General features: G+C 46.4%; 2 protein-coding genes across 3 annotated transcripts in view; one reads left to right on the top strand and one right to left on the bottom strand.

The window, feature by feature from the left end:
• The window catches only part of TAP1 (transporter 1, ATP binding cassette subfamily B member), an 895,619-nt gene that overhangs the window by 353,643 nt on the left and 526,106 nt on the right, over positions 1–15,870 (bottom strand). The gene's annotated exons all lie outside the window — the stretch shown is intronic.
• LOC309560896 (class I histocompatibility antigen, F10 alpha chain-like) overlaps positions 1–15,870 on the top strand; it is a 291,577-nt gene that overhangs the window by 133,003 nt on the left and 142,704 nt on the right. The gene's annotated exons all lie outside the window — the stretch shown is intronic.

The following is a 15,870-nucleotide window of genomic DNA, read 5'->3' as shown; positions in this document are numbered from 1 at the left end:
AATAGCAGACTAAAGCTCTGTCATCTGACATCACAAAGCCACTCCAGACTCTGAGAGGATCCCAAAAATAAAGTCGTGATCCAACCAGATTCAAGACTGTCAGCTGGCTGAGCCTCTCAACATGCAACTGAGAGCCTGAGCCAGCCACTCCTGTCCCCTCTCATGCCTGACACTCCAGTGATTACTAAAGGGACAGACAGACAGACTGACAGTCACCGCTCTCTGCTCAGAGCAGACCTGAGAACTGAGTGATCAGTGATTATTGTTGCAAATATTCAAGTTTTTGTGTCTGGAGTCCACCTTTAAATAAAGTGAAAGTAGCTCCAAAGTTTAAGTGTTCTTTCTCTGCATTGAGGTAAAATACTCCCCCACTATACCTGAACACCTACCTGTCTTCTCTCATGATCCCCGGCTGCAGCACCCCTCTCCCCTCTTCCTGCTCCCTACCTGTCTTCTCTCATGATCCCCGGGTGCAGCACCCCTCTCCCCTCTTCCTGCTCTCACAGGAGACACAGGCATCCAAATGAGGGATCGCTAGAGGGGCAGTAGCACCCCAGCAATTCTTTTCCTTGACTTTTTCCACCACCAAAACTTCAATTTGCGCCATTTTCTCATGTATTTGTTAGTTAACAGCTAGTGCATCAGCTCTGCCTCAAAATTTGGAATTATGCACCAAGAAAAAAAAAAATACAAAAATACCCTATCGAGTAATAGCATTGATATTAGGGCAGAACCTCAGAAAGAAAGCCACATGCATCTAGAAAGTACATCAATAGCTTATCATTCCCATATCCCATTATACTAGTGCAGACAGACTCCCATTCACCATACAATCTGATTGGACTGATCTTATACGTGGCTTTGAGATATAACCATTGGATAGCTTCTAATACTTCTATATGTTGGGGAGATCCATAGCTCAAGAGTACTGAAAACCACTCTGAGCTCTCCATCCTTTAACCACATGCCGTCCACCCACAGTAATTATACTGCGTGCAGGTGTCACTGCAAAGCACAATCCACTTACATGTATGTCCAGGGCCGGTGCAAGGATTTTTGGCGCCCTAGGCAAAATAAAAATTGCCGCCCCCCCATATGCTTGGCCCACGATGTGAAAAGAGAATTACAATATGAAGGGAAATTTTTCTTTCTTTAATCATATATTGTGTGTTGTTATTAGGGGGAAAAAATATTGTTACCTCTTGGATAAGAAAAATAGACTTTTCACTTTGCAATAGCCTTTTCCCTTAGTTTATTGAATGTGGGGAAAAATCCTGTGCTCCCTGTTTGTATTCGGCAGCAAGATTGTCTTAGGCCTTTATCCTTCATCAGAGGCTCTCCTCCCCCACCTCTATCCATCATAGGCTCTCCTCCCCCACCTCTATCCTTCATCATAGGCTCTCCTCCAGCACCACTATCCATAGGAGAGCCTATTAATGAAGAATAGCGGTGGTGGAGAAGAGTCTATGGGGAAAAATAGTGGTGGTGGAGGAGAGCCTATGATGAATAGCGGTGCTGGAGGAGAGCCTATGATGGAGGATAGCGGTGCTGGAGGAGAGCCTATGATGAAGGATAGCGGTGCTGGAGGAGAGCCTATGATGGATAGTGGTGCTGGAGGAGAGCCTATGATGAAGGATAGTGGTGCTGGAGGAGAGCCTATGATGAAGGATAGCGGTGCTGGAGGAGAGCCTATGATGAAGGATAGCGGTGCTGGAGGAGAGCCTATGATGGATAGTGGTGCTGGAGGAGAGCCTATGATGAAGGTTAGTGGTGCTGGAGGAGAGCCTATGATGAAGGATAGCGGTGCTGGAGGAGAGCCTATGATGAAGGATAGTGGTGCTGGAGGAGAGCCTATGATGGAGGATAGCAGTGGTGCAGGAAAACCTATGATGGAGGATAGCGGTGATGGAGGGGAGCCTAAGATGAAGGATAGCGGTGGTGCAGGGAAAACCTATGGATAGCAGTGGTGGTGGGGTTAAAACCCCTTTAGACAGTGAGTAAGTCTCCTATAACTATTTATAATAGTGAAGTCTTTATCAGAACCTATTGAACCCCCCCCCCCCGAGGTGTGTGCTGTGCTTGGGGCTCGCTGAGAGTTGTAGTTCTATGTCAGTCATGTGACCCCCCCAGCCCCCTCACCTGGAGGATCTGGAACACCTGGTGCTCCTCCACATACACAGCCATGTGTGGGGGGATTCTCAGGGGCTTGTTGCTGGTGTCCATGTCTCCTCAGATCTCCGAGTTGCAGGCCTCAGATTCCCCGGACAGGCGGCAGCAGTACTCCTTGGCAGCACAAGCAGCTCCCTCTATCAGATTTCCCTTCCCCCGGCGCTGAGTCAAACTTCCTGACTCGCTCATTAGTTCTCCCCCCGCCCTATCTCCTCCGCCGGCTGACGTCATCTGCAGGGGAAACCTAATGCGCATGTGCGGCATCGCCGCTATGAAGATTTCCGACGCTGGAGCCCGGTGTCAGCCCTGAGACTCGCACACATCTCAAAAGCGCCCAGGCAGCCGCGGGCGCCGCCGCGCAGGTGCAGCACAACAGGAGGGGCGCCGCATTCAACCGCCGGTCCATACTGATTCTGGGACCGGGGTGCAGCAGGTAGGATGCTGGCGCCCCCTGCTGAGTTGGCGCCCTAGGCGACTGCCTGCTTCGCCTTACAGGTAGCGCCGGCCCTGTGTATGTCGCCGGTTGATTGGCACAAAGTGCACCCCCCAGTCCACTGGACACAGCGGATTGTGGTTCCCAGTACCTGGCTGCTATGCGATCAAATGATCACAATGTAAACATAACTGTTATGAAAAGGCTTTGATTATAACAGCTGTGCTTAGAATTGTGATGCTGCGATTTGCCCAAAGCCATCACATGGTACCTGGGCAATCACAGCACCTTGTACCATGTGATAGCTGTGGGCCAATCATAGCACACAATAGTAATTTTAGCTGTTCTGAATGTAACTCATTCATGATAGTTTAAAACATTGCTGTTACACTGATCATCACTGTAACAGCAATCAAAGTGTAGACTAGAAATCCCTGATCACCCCCCAGAGTAGTACTTGTCACTATGGTGTTGTATGGTATCCCATCACTTAGTACCTTGGTGCCGGTGGCCATCATCCCCAATATATTAGACAGAAAACTACCTCCAATGGAGTTGGGACTGTGTAGGCGACCGTGCACCCAAAAAGACAAACGATATTGTCAAAAAATGTAGCGTTTATTGTATACACAGTAAAAATATTTTGCAATCAGAAAAGACATACAAAATAAAATCGACATATATGTCACGGCTCATAGAACATGGTACTTGGAATTGAAAGATGGCAAATGGGGCATGTATGGCTGGAAGAGCTGATGCGTTTCGGGTGATAACCCTTCTTCAAGGGTCAAACACTGAAACAGTGTAGATTTACCTACGTAGGTTCAAAGTTATAATGTATGAATTGATATTGAAAACATCATCTCATGGAGAGCACACATAAGAGAAACATTCAGTACCAGTGTATTTGCCTTAGAAGAATACATCTCCTCTACCGTTGGTGGTCCTACTGTACATGTGGATGTTGCTGCATTATGTAATGCTATTAAAATAATTTATTACATTTTAGAATGGGTTGCCTCAAGACTTTCTATAATTTAAAAGAGTACCTTCAGATTGTCTATAATTTTAAAGAGTGCCTTGACTGAAAAAAGGTTGACAAACACTGTGCTATACCACTAGACTGGAATATTTTATTAATCAGCAAGATCAATAATAAATAGACATGCATTTACCGTATATGAATTTTTGGTTATACAGAGATTTGGATGTATCCGAATCTCCAAATGAAACAGTAACAAATTTTGTTAAAATTCATTAAATTTCATTTTGTTTATTCATTTTCTAATGAATTCCACACTTTCAGAACAATTTGAATTCGGATGAGTTGAAAAATGATCAACCATTTTGAATTCTGTGTGAAGAATAGCTGGTTGTTAAGGAGTGGAGCCGGGAAGCCGTATCCTATACAACTAATGACTGATCAGCTGTCAGCGTGCTTCCCTGCTGAGAGCTGAAATATAAATAAAAGAATGCCAGAAATAGCAAAGTAAGGGAAAAAAAACAACGTGTGGGTCCCTTTAGGTCTGCTACGGATTTTAAGGGGAACCCCATGCCAAAATTAAACAACATGGGGTCCCCCCAGAACCATACCAGGCCCTTATCAGAGCATGCAGCCCCACAGGCCAGGAAAGGAGGGCAGATAAGCAAGCGCTTCCCCCCTCCTGAACCATAGCAGCCACATGACCTCAACATGTGGGGGTGCTTTCGGGTGGGGGGGGGCTGTAGTGAGGACAGGGAACTTTTCCCCACAACCCTGGGCGGTGGTTGTGGGGGTCTGCAGGTGGAGGGATTATCGGAAACAAAGCCCCTTTAATAAGGGGGTCCCCAGATCTTGGCCCCCCTCCATATAAAGTATGGGGTACATTATACCCCTACCTATTCGCCAAAAAAGTGAATAAAGTCACAACACAAGTTTTTAAAAATGTCTTTATTAAAAAAAAAAAAATGTCCCTCATTGTAGATCCATTATCAATCATGACGCCCGCCACCACCACAGGACCCAAGAAAAATACTTCCGGTGTCATTAAAGACTCCCGCCGTTTGCCTGCTCTGCAATCTGACTCCGCTGTCTTAAACAGCTAAGGGGTGGCGGTCCCCCCTTCCCCCAAAGCACCCCCCCATGTTGAGGGCATGTTCCCTGGTATGGTTCAGGAGGGGAGACGCTCACTTATTCCCCCTTTCTTGGCCTGCTGGGCTGCATGCTCAAATAAGGGTCTGGTATGGGTTTTGGGCATGGGGTTCCTCTTAAAATCCATACCAGGCCTGAAGGGACCCAATGCTGTTTTTTTTTTTCCTGAATTTTCCATTGCCGACATTCATTGTTTATATTTCAGCTCTCAGTGGGGAAGCCCACTGACAGCTGATGGGTCATCGGTTCTTAAGAACACGGTGTCTTGCTTTATGGCCTGCTATTCTTCACACAGAATTTGAATCGGTCCGAAAATTTGGAACGCGTTAGAAAATGAATAAACAAAATTAAACTAAACTAATTCTGAAACAAATTAACAAAACAAAATTAGTAACATAACAAATCTATCCAAAATGAAACAAAACAGATTTTTCTGTTCTCCACATGTCTAGTAATAAACCGCTCATATAAATGTTAACTTTAGGGTTTATAAGGATACTGTAACTGGTCTAGAATGCATTCAAGTCCTGTGTAGTGTGCCCTGAAAGCCACCTCTAAACGAATTGATTTGCAAGGGTCTCAGCAACTGTGAATGGACAGTCTTTATTCCTAACTGTTCAGCCGCTAACATTGGGGCCCTAAGCGCTTTATAACTTGAGGGTAGACAGTACAAATACAATACAATTTAATACAGTAGGAATCAGAGGGCCCTGTTTGCTAGAGCTTAAGAAATTAGGTCACCTTGGGGTGTCAATTTTACAAAAAGGGGTTTTCTTGCTGTCCTGGCATTTTTATTTGATATATTTTTACAACAGAAATGTAACACCCTCAGTTCCGGTTCACACTTGTGCGATGCAGGAAGGCTGCGAATTTGCAGCCTGTTCCCGCATCGCAAATGCACATCTGGCAGTTCACACTGCTATATGCGATACGCAGGGGGTGTCAATTAAATGTTGACACCACCAGTTTAATCGCATGTTGCAGTGCGATCTTACAGTTCGCACAGGATCGGATTGCACAAGTGTGAACCACTGTGCGATCCGATCCTGATGCGGCTGGAAAAAAGGGTCCTGTGCGTCTTTTGTGCAGGTGCAGTGCGAATTTCAGCCATACAAAGTGTATGGCTGAATTTGCATCCGCACATCCGATTGCATGTAATGAAGGAGCAGTGCGCTCCGAATTACATGCGATCGCTGCACTCGCAAGAGTGTGAACCGGCCCTCAAGGTTACTGTAAGTAAATTTAGTTTGGCTCTTCTGTAGGCGGAGGAGCATGGGTTCATTTGTTTTTAGACTGTGCAGTGCTTCAAGGCTGTTGCGCTGTTACCTCCCCCTGGCTTCTAGAACTCACTGATAGTTCTAGAACTTAGAGGGCAGAGGAACAGAGGCTGCAGCCTGAATATTGATGGAGTTCCCACCAATCCCTGAGGAGGCAGGACTCAGTAGGTGGGGGAACAGTCCCAAAAAATATAAGCCTGGCAGTCAGGGGAGATGGTTCCAGGGTCCAGGTGCCTGGAGGGGCCCCTGCCCCTGGGCAGAAGGAAGACCAGGAGAGAGACTGAGGGGAGAAGAGCAGAAGCTGGAAGCCTCACACCCTTTACCAGCCTCAGCTAGGCTTAGCTTAAGACATCCTGAAATCAAGACCCAGCCTGTATAGCAGTGTGCCCATACAGCAGCCTATTGGATTCCAGTAAGCACTTAAAGGGACTGATTGAGTAACTTCCATTTCACTTTACCCCAAGCCTGTACAGAGAGGACAGTAAGGTTGCAATGTCCAGGACCAGGCAACAGCTTAGAGCCAGTGCAAAGCAGCTAGAAGCCACCCCATATCTCTAGCTTGGAACAGCAGTAGCCAGGTTCTTTGGTATTCCTGCAAAGAGCAGCACCTGCATCTTCAGTGTGGAATTTTTGGTTGCTATCTTAGCTGCACCATCACTCCCCCTGGGTGGACAGCAGAATTTTTCAAAAGTTTATTCATGTTATTCATGTTTGGGCATCCCTTGTATCCTTATTCCCTATCCAAGTTATACCCTAAATAAACAAAACCAAAACCCTTGTTTATTGATCCTGTGAGGAAAGTGTGAAAATTCCTGTTGCCTGGCTGTGTGGGGGAAAGGCACAACAAATCCAGCAACTCCTATGGTAGTGAGTGCTACAGAAAGAATGGAAAATCGTTTTTTGTTTCTTTTTTTCACATTTTCTGGTCTGTTTTCCTATATGTAGTAAAAAATGAAATATAACAAAAAATCAGCAGTTAAAATACCACCAACTAAAAGCTCTATCTGTTTCAGGAAATTGATTAGTTTGGGTACAGTGTTGCGTGACCGAGTAATTGTCAAATTATTCCAGCACAGAAAACTGAAAACTTGTCTGGTAATGAAAGGACATTGCAGGCTGGTGCTCAGGTGGTTAGGCCCCTTTCATACTTGTGCGATCTAAAAGTCGCGCGGTTTTGCAGCGATTTTAACTGGACTTGAAGCAATTCCTGTGTAATCTTGAGGTCTATCGACCGCAAAATGCATCAAAGTCGGACCAAAGTAGTGCAGAGACTAACTTTGAAGTCGTTGCAACTTTAAGTCGCACAGATATGTACGGTACTCATTGGAAATCATGGAGTACGACTTGTCATGTGACTTTGCAGTCCCAAGTCGCAGGAAAAGTCACACAAGTGTGAAAGGGGCCTAAAAGTGGAACTTCACTTTCCCAATCAACATTGATTATTTATAATTCTCATGCTGCTAGCATTAGTAAATACAGTAGATAGGAAAGTAAATATTTGTTTTTACTTGTTTTATACTTTTTTTACATTTCTTCAGTTACTTCCTGGTTTTCTGCATAGGCAAATGATGTCATACATCCCAGGAGTCTTCAGGAGAGGAGGAGGGGTTTTCTCAGCTAAGCACACTCTCCTGCATGCATACTTGAGTTAAGGGCAGGAAGTAAATGCTCCATGAATCATTTGCCCTTACTAAAGATGGCCACAGCCAGAAATGCTAGGGGGTGTTTCTCAAAGAGATTTCTCACCAAAATAAAGCATGGAGACATGGATGGATGGGGGAGTTTGCTTTGAATAATAAAAATAAATGAAATAGTGTTTGTAACGGGGTTTTGGGGACACCCCCTAGTGTCTTTGGGGTCCCTAAACCTAGTTAACTCACTATGCCTGACAGGCGGGTCCTGAGCCTCCGCTATCTGGGAGCTGGGGTACATATCTGCGGCAGTGCCTCCACCCAGTGGGGCATCCGGGGTAAAGATGTAGGGTCCCACTGGGAAATGAGACTGACACAGCCTAACTGGAACTAACTTTATATAGTAAGTAGCAAATGAACCAACATACATAGGAAAATACAATAGAGTAACGTAGATAACAATGCACTGTGAATTTTCCTCACCCACCCACTAGCACACCTGCGTCCCCCCCCCTTATCTTTGCCCTAGTGGCTGTTGGTGCACATAGGAGAGTTGGGGCCCTTATAAGTCCTGTTCCACAGAGTCATTGAAGCAGCCTGAAATGTGCAATGTCCACTCTGAACCTCAGAGTCTTTACTATGAGTGAGACGACAGGTGCCCTGTGGTGATACAGGGAGAGGCTTGGTTTACCCTCACAACACGATTAACCAGATCAGTCCGCGGCAGTCTCCTCTCACGGAATTCACCAGACGTCTGGACTCAGTGCTTGTCTTTGTCAGCGGGTCCCTCTCTCAGCTGGTGTGGTCTTGGGTAAAGCAAGTTCTCTCAGCAGGGTTCTATCTCTGTGCTGCAGTCTTTCACGGCTAGTAGCCTGTCCTCTCTCTGGCTGAGCATGAGGCAACTTTTAGAAGTCTTACAGGACCTCCTTCCTCAGAGCTGTGCCCGGAAGTCCTAACAGGACCTGCGATAATGCCACAATCATGAGACTGGAAAGGCAGCCAGTCATGTGATCATTGCTCAATGATTTATTAACAGCATACTGAGTCTATCTGCCATCTACTGGGCATTTCAGATAATACAGCCTGTGTAACTCCACAGGGTTACATGCTCCCCCTTGAAAATACTTGCCTTCCACTGGCAAGTCCTAGCCAGGGGGCTTAACAAAAATTCAACAGAGAAAAAAAAATTAGCATACATACAGTACAGTTAGCACAGTAACATCCTAGCTAGCTAGTTATCTAGGGTAAAGAGTCACTAACATTTACCACTTCAGCTAGTGCATGTAGGAAAGTGGCCATTTTAGATGCCGCTTGTGTCAGCGGGGCATAACTGGGCTCTCCTATATTGTCATAAACAAGGGCCCTAGGGGGTTGCCGCACTCTGGTGCTGTGTCTCAGTTCTCCCTGTGAAAGAGGATCTTGGGACATCAACTGTGGAACTTCGACTCCTGCCCTCGAACTAGAGCCTCTAAGGGAAGTTCCAGGCACAAAACATGGGCTTTCTGGATTTAACCTTGGAGAACTTTGTGAAACCACAGGAGTTAAGGGAGGCAATTGCTGTATCTCTTCAGCGGGTGATGACCACCACTGATCCTCTGCTCTGGGAGTTCCCGGGGTCTCCTCTGCCCCATTTCCAGGACTCTCTGCTGGGTTTTCCCTCAGTTCTTCACCACTCTCCTCCTCTTCATCAGCATACACAACTGGAAGCAGATGGTTTCTATGCCAAGCCTTTATTCGGCCCTCCGGGCCCCTAATGTTGTACACTGGCAGTCCTTCCAGTTTGGACACAACCTTAAACAGGGTATCCTTCCATCTGTCAGCCAGTTTGTGTTTTCCAGGCACACCTAGATTCCGGAGAAGAAATTTATCCCCTACTTGAATCTCCCGATATCTCACCTTAGCATCATACCTTCTTTTGTTCCGTTCTTCCATTTTTGCTGCAGCTTGGGTCGCCAACTCATAGGCCCGATGGAGGTTTTGTTTGAGGTTCCTCACATATTGAAAGTGTGAAGTTGAATCTGTTCCATCAGGAGACACTCCCAAACGGACATCTATCGGCAATCGAGCTTCTCGTCCGAACATTAGGAAATAGGGTGAGAACCCTGTAGATTCATGCCTTGTACAGTTGTATGCGTGGGCCATGGCTTCCACATGTTTACTCCAAGACCGCTTCTCGACTTGCTTGAGAGTCCCTAGCATATCTAGGAGGGTCCTATTGAACCGTTCTGGCTGTGCATCGCCCTCCGGATGATAAGGTGTGGTTCTGGACTTCTGCACCTGCAACATGTCCAACAGCTCCTTGATCAACTTACTCTCAAAGTCTCGACCTTGATCAGAGTGTATCCGATTGGGTAGTCCATAGTGAATAAAATACTTCTGCCAAAGGACTTTGGCTACAGTCACAGCCTTTTGATCTTTAGTGGGGAAGGCTTGAGCATATCTGGTAAAGCGGTCCGTTACCACCAGCACATTTTCAATTCCCACTGTATCGTTCTCAATGCAGAGATAGTCCATGCACACAAGATCCATGGGTCCCGTACTTTTCAGATGACCCATACAGGCAGCTCTCACAGGCAGGGTCTTCCTCTGGATACACCTCCTGCATATCTGTACACGTTGCTCGACATGTTCCCTCATGCGAGGCCAATAGAACCGATCTTGTACTAGGCCATAGGTCTTGTCCACCCCGAGATGCTCATGCTGATCGTGGAGAGCTCTCAGGACCATGCCACGGTATCTGTGCGTTAGTACCATTTGTTTTCTGTCAGGGTGATCATGATACTTCACGACCCTATAGAGTACTCCATCTTCGAGATGTAGTCGGCTCCATTCTCTTCGGTATAATTCTCTTTGACTCACAGGTAGAGAAGTCAGCAATTTAGGATTCTTAGTCTTTATTGCTCTGATAACTATCCCAATATACCAGTCCTGCGCTTGAGCCTTCCTCTTGTCTTCTGTGGTTATACTGGACCACTGTTGAAGCATGACTGGAGCATGGAACACCTCAGGCACAGCTTCTGGAGAGTGGCTAATGGAGTCTATCCCTCTTAGCTCGGCAAATTCTTCTTGACTCTCGGCCACCACATACATCTGACAAAAGGCTCCTACCCCCGGCCCAGGGATCTCTTCCCACTCCTCTTCTTCTTGGTGAGGAGGGAGTCTAGGTCTGCGGGACAGGGCATCTGCGCTGACATTCTTGGGCCCAGGCTTGTACTTCAGGCTGAAACTGTAGCTTGACAAGGTAGCCAACCACCTATGTCCTGTGGCATCCAGCTTAGCTGTAGCCTGTATGTAGGTAAGTGGATTGTTGTCAGTCCTTACTTCGAATGTTGCTCCATACAAATAGTCATGCAGCTTATCCACGATGGCCCACTTGAGTGCCAGAAATTCCAATTTATGAACTGGATAGTTCTTCTCTGCACCTGTAAGACTTCTACTTATGTAAGCCACCGGCCTCAATCCTTCTGGATAACTTTGGTGCAGTACACCCCCTAGGCCTTCCATACTGGCATCCACATGGAGGATATATGGTTTCTCAGGGTCTGCATAAGCTAAGACAGGAGCTTCTGTAAGCCTCTTCTTCAATGTCAGAAAGGCATCTTCACATCCTGAAGTCCATTTCTCTCCAAAGGGGTCTTTAGGATATGGTGCCTTAGCACCCCTTACGTCAGAGGTAATCTTCAGCAGGTCATGTAACTCTTGAGCAATCTTTGAGTAGTCTTTCACGAACCTTCGGTAGTAACCACAGAATCCGAGAAAGGACCGCAACTCACTGATGTTATTTGGTCTTGGCCAATTCAACACTGCTTCCATTTTAGCAGGATCTGTGGCTACTCCTTCAGCGGAGACTATGTGCCCCACATAAGTGACAGAATTTTGGGCAAATCGGCATTTGTCCACTGATAGCTTCAGGCCTTCAGCTTGAAGTCGATCCAACACCTTTAGCAATCTTTGTTCATGCTCCTCTGGCGTCTTCCCGAAAACAATTAGGTCATCTAGATACACTAGACACTCTTTGGGATTCATATCCCCCATAGTTTTCTCCATCAGCCTCTGAAAAGTAGCAGGAGCTCCTGTGACTCCCTGTGGCATTCTGGTAAACTGGAAGAACCCCAAAGGGCAGATGAAAGCTGTCTTTTCCTGATCCTCCTTCTTCATCGGTACCTGATTATATCCAGACCTCAAGTCAAGCACACTGAACCACTGGCTGCCAGATAGGGCGTTCAGAAGATCCTCTATCCGGGGCAAAGTGTACTGATCTGGCACAGTCCTCTTGTTCAGAGTATGGTAGTCCACACATAGCCGAACTGAGCCATTCTTTTTCCTCACTACCACAATAGGTGAGGCATAGGGGCTCCGGGACTCTGTGATGATGCCTGCTCCTTCCATCTGCTGGAGTATGTCCCGGACATCTTCCACATCTCGAGGGGGTATTCTTCTTGACCTTTCTCTGAAAGGAGTAGAATCAGCAAGTCTTATAGCATGGGTGGCACTCTTAGAACATCCCACGTCCATCTCTGCTCTGGAGAATACTCCCTCTCAGGTGGCCAGTTTTGAACGAAGGCTGCTTTTCCACTGCTGTGGTAGAGGAGAATCTTCTAGATCAAAATCTAAAGGTGCTTTCACCTGATCCTTCTGTTCTGTACTCACGGACATGATGGACAAAACTTGATCTAAAAGGTGTATCACACCAATCTTCTGATGACGATCAATCCGGATTTCTGTGGGGGTCAAATTCTGTACCATCACAGGAAAGCCCCGACACCACCTTTTTCGCCAATCTTTTACCTCAGGTATGAGAGTCCACCCCTTCTTCTGATCCTCTTCAGGCAGAGACTCAATAAGGTATTGTCCAGTTCCCCCCAACATTTAATGGTGCATGGAGGCTATGGCTCGTAAGGTTTTGGTCTCACCAGGCTTCACAAATGCAGGTTCTGTTCCTGAATAGTGGCACAACCCTGGTTTTGTTTCAAGGGCTAGTCGTTGACACTCTTTCCCTAGGACAGGGCTGACCTCCATCAGTCGGTCTAAGGAGACGTCTCCCACTTCTGTCAGATAGGCCCTGAATATATCCTGTACCATCTTTGCATTAGTACCCAATATTATTGGGGCACACACTCTCTTGGCCGCAGGTCATATCAAAGCTTCCAGCTCCATAGGACATATCATCCCTGTGTTTAACTGGGGAATAGTTATGGTCACTTTTATGCATCCCTCCACAGGTTGAGCTTGAGACCCAACGCCCCATAGCTGAAACTCTCCTGCAGGTTCCATAGGAATGTGTTTCAAATGACGTTCATAGAAGTCTCTGTAGATAATGGTGACTTGAGTACCTGTATCTAGCAATGCTGAAGCATGAATTCCTTCTACTTGCACATGTATCAAAGATTTAGGCCCAATCTTGGCCCCAACAGATAGACTATATGTAGGCCGGGTCTTCCTTCGCTTGTAAGACCTGGTCATTTGAGTCTCCTCGAGCTCGGTTGCCAGCACCTCCACACCCACCTCCATGGAATTCGCAGGGCACTCCCGCTGAAAATGCCCTGACTTTCCACATTAAAAACAGTCCCCTCGGCGGGGTGAATCCTCAGGAAACAGCTTTTTCTGAGTCTTCCTGTGTTGCCCCCCACTTCCAGGGGGAGGATCTGCTCTCTGTGGTAGTGATTTGCATAAGAGCTCCAATTCAGCCACCTTCTTCCTAAGAGCTGACAGTTCTGTATCCTCTTTCTCCTTCTGTAGGGGTGGACATGTCTGGTCTTCCAATCTCCTGGCTGTATTTATTAATGCGGAATAAGGCAGAACTTTATCATCCAACTTGGCTCTCAGCAGAATCATAACTGGATTATTGGTCAAACCCCCTCTCTGAATTTGCTTAGATAGCCGAGCATCCAACTCAGAGGCAGTGACTGCTCCTTTATGGAATAACTTTCCTAGCGATAGCTGTAACCGGTTGATATAGTCAGTGGCTTTTTCATGCTCCTTCTGCTTGGTGGCTAGGAACTTAACCAACAGATCATCCAAATCTTCTGATTTCCCATAAGCATCCTGAAAGACTTATAGATAGTCGTGCACAGTAGCTTGCCCATTTACTCCCTTGTACAGTCTTATCATGTCTGTAGTGGGAAAACGAAGACTCTCTACCAACCGCTGTTTCTTTATGGTATCCTTACAAGACCATTCCTCCAACAACTGCATAGCATTATCCTTCCAGACCTCAAAAGGCTCTTCACCTGCCGGAACAGGCTGATTCCCAGAAAACACCTTTAGTTTGCGGTAACTATGGGTGTGGTTTGCCATCACTATGGCTTCTGAGAGTTTCTGTAGTATGTCCGATACATCACTACCTCCTGTAGGCAGGGTGCGTACTTCAGGGTTGTCTGGTTTCAGTAATGCTGTAGATGGATGAGATTCTGCTTTAGGAGTAATCATCCCCTGTCCTGCAATAGGATGGGCAGCTTGTTTAGGAATGGCTCTGGCCTTTCCGGAGATGGGAGTCAGGAGCTTAGAATAATTTTCTGTGACATAGTCTTTCTGTTCTAATTTAAAGGGTGGTTGCAGTGAGACCCTTTCTTTCTTATCAAGGAGAGCGTACACTAAGGAGCATCCTTCATCCGGGGCTCCATATAAATGAACGGTTGTAAGCATCTCATGGTCTCCCAAGTCCGTATGACAATATATTAACATGTAAGTTTGGCCTTCAGAATCTTGCAGGATATCCCTGATGGTCGCCATTTCTATTCCCAATCAAATTTCTATACACAAGATGACGTGATTCATCTCACAGCAGGAGGGGACTTTGCATAACATCACAGCTTGCTGTAATGGTACATTTCTTTGCTGGGCCCACTCTTTTGCAAAGGAGGCAGTGGCCTGAGAACCTATTCTCACTGGTTGTACCCCAATAGATCTCAGCAGTGCCTCTATATGTAACGGGGTTTTGGGGTCGCCCCCTAGTGTCTTTGGGGTCCCTAAACCTAGTTATCTCACTATGCCTGACAGGCGGGTCCTAAGCCTCCGCTATCTAGGAGCTGGGGTACATATCTGCGGCAGTGCCTCCACCCAGTGGGGCATCCGGGGTAAAGATATAGGGTCCCACTGGGAACATACTTGGTGCAATGAGACTGACACAGCCTAACTGGAACTAACTTTATATAGTAAGTAGCAAATGAACCAACATACATAGGAAAATACAATAGAGTAACGTAGATAACAATGCAATGTGGATTTTCCTCACCCACCCACTAGCACACCTGCGTCCCACCCCCTTATCTTCGCCCTAGTGGCCGTTGGTGCACATAGGAGAGTTGGGGCCCTTATAAGTCCTGTTCCACAGAGTCATTGAAGCAGCCTGAAATGTGCAATGTCCACTCTGAACCTCAGAGTCTTTACTATGAGTGAGGAGACAGGTGCCCTGTGGTGATACAGGGAGAGGCTTGGCTTACCCTCACAACACGATTAACCAGATCAGTCCGCAGGAATCCTCTCACGGAATTCACCAGATGTCTGGACTCAGTGCTTGTCTTTGCCAGCGGGTCCCTCTCTCAGCTGGTGTGGTCTTGGGTCTCAGCAGGGTTCTATCTCTGTGCTGCAGTCTTTCACGGCTAGTAGCCTGTCCTTGTAGCTGGCCAGCTAGAACCTGTCCTAGGTTGCTAATATGACCTACATGCATATACAGCTAGACCTGCTAATAACCTCAATACAGTGCATATGTTTATATGTGAGAGACAAAAGCAGAGTTATTTACTGTGATTTCATGTTTGGATGTCACATAACAGTTGTATGTTGTGTTCACAGAAGCAAAGGAAAAATATGCCTGTAAGATTCATTTGTATGCATGTAAGGTAAGCTCAGACACAGCAGAGTTGAAACCAGAAAGCACAGAGTTAAACTTTATTACCCATAAGGAGTTTGTGGCCAATCACAGCCAATCTAACACTTGGCAGCAGTCTTGGCCAATCACAGCCAGCCTTACACTCATTTTTTTGTCTTAAGCCTCATGCTTTAGCCAGCCCTCTCATTCCACTACAGAGCAAGAGAACTGAATAGACACACAGATCCACAGAGCAGTTTTATGGAAGCAAGTGGCCAAAAATAGGTAATTAACAGTTATACATGTTCCTATTGTTAGTAATGTGATTAGAGCTGTATACTGAACTAGTTATGTGTTCACTTGTAGTTCCACCAAACAAACAAACAAACTATCAAACTTCAAAAGTTATATCGAATTCA

The sequence above is a fragment of the Pelophylax lessonae genome (assembly GCF_965119305.1).
Source record: "Pelophylax lessonae genome assembly, chromosome: 7".
In the NCBI taxonomy this organism is placed as follows: Eukaryota; Metazoa; Chordata; class Amphibia; order Anura; family Ranidae; genus Pelophylax; species Pelophylax lessonae.
This window is presented reverse-complemented; position numbering and strand designations above follow the sequence as displayed.